This window comes from Triturus cristatus, chromosome 9 (genome assembly GCF_964204655.1).
Source record: "Triturus cristatus chromosome 9, aTriCri1.1, whole genome shotgun sequence".
Lineage (NCBI taxonomy): Eukaryota > Metazoa > Chordata > Amphibia > Caudata > Salamandridae > Triturus > Triturus cristatus.
This window is the reverse complement of record NC_140592.1, coordinates 563,232,326-563,233,867: the sequence shown is the minus strand read 5'-3', so window position 1 is coordinate 563,233,867 and position 1,542 is coordinate 563,232,326.

The following is a 1,542-nucleotide window of genomic DNA, read 5'->3' as shown; positions in this document are numbered from 1 at the left end:
GCATATGATCCCCTTACCTATATAACCTACAGCTAGTGAATGCAGTACTCTTTTCCTCCATGTTGTACGCTTGCATGGGTTGCCAACCAAAGTGATATCAGAACGTGGAATGTAATTCACCTCCCACTTTTGGAAAAGTATGTGCAACTCTAGGCATTACAGTGGCCCTGTCATCTGCCTGTCACCCAGAAACTGACGATCAAACTGAGTGGGTAAACCAATCCATAGAACAGTTACTCCGTTGCCTTATAACCACAACTATTAGTCATTGGGATATTGCACTACCAACAGTAGCATTTGTCTACAACAACAGTATGCAGGCAGCTACACACTGCACACCCTTCTATTTCCTTACTGGATATCATCCTAGGGCATTGACAATCATCACGGATACCTCTCTTGCCCCTGTAGTAACAGAACTAGTACAGCGACAAAGAATTCAGGAGAAAGCTACACTCTGCTTAGCTAAAGCAAAAGAACAAATTAAAAAAAAATATCAGGCTGACAAACATCACACACCCACTCCTGTATACAAACCTGGAGACATTGTTTGGTTGTCAACCCGGAACTTAAAACTTGAAGGCTCACGAAAATTGCAACTACACTATATAGGTCCCTTTATCGTAGCACAGATAGTAACTCTTGTCGTGATTTAACTCACGTTGCCTCTTGAGTACACAATACATCTCGTATTTCACATGTTTCTCCTAAAACCACATCACCAAGCAACCCGCTCAGATCTTCCTCCTCCTCGAATTCCTGTTCAAGGTCATCTGGAATATGAGGTAAAAGGCATTCTGGACTCACGGCGTATTCATGGACGTTTGTATTAGCTTATTGCATGGAAGGGGCAGGATTCCTCAGACAATTCTTGGGAGCCCACCTCCTTTGTCCATGCGCCACATTTGGTCAGACGATTCCATGCCTCACATCCTGATAAACCCCGTCCTGCGAGACGGCCTTTGGGAGGGTCAACTGTCATGTCCCTCAGTGCGCACTCCAGCTTAATGCCCTCCACTTAATGTATAGTGGTAGGACTGGTATGATGATCCATCCCTGGATGTAGTGGTAGGACAAAGCATTATTGCCATCTGTGTTAATCCTTGGTGCTAGTGGTACCATCATGCATTGTTATTTTATATTTTGTTTGTGTTTGTACAATCAATAGCCATTGTGTCCATGTTCACGCTATACTTGTGTGTGGTTCCACATGCCATAATTATGCTGCAGTATGGACATCATTGGTTGCACATTGCCACGTTATTGTGCTTGTGTGGATGATCAGGCACCTAGCTATTTAAAGCGCCAGATCCAGCCGCATGTGCTAGGCCTCGTCATTTCGTCACTTACTTGAGCAGTATTCCTTCGGCATCGGCTTCAGATCTTCTGTTGTTGGGTAACTCCCTTGCAGCGTTCCTCTTGTCTTCGCTTTCCTTGTCGGCCCTTGCTGTTCTTTCGACAGCGCTTCTTGTTTCCAGGACAACGACGACATGTCAGCAACAAGCCCTATGTAGGGTGGTTCTTCCCGATTCCCGATCTTCG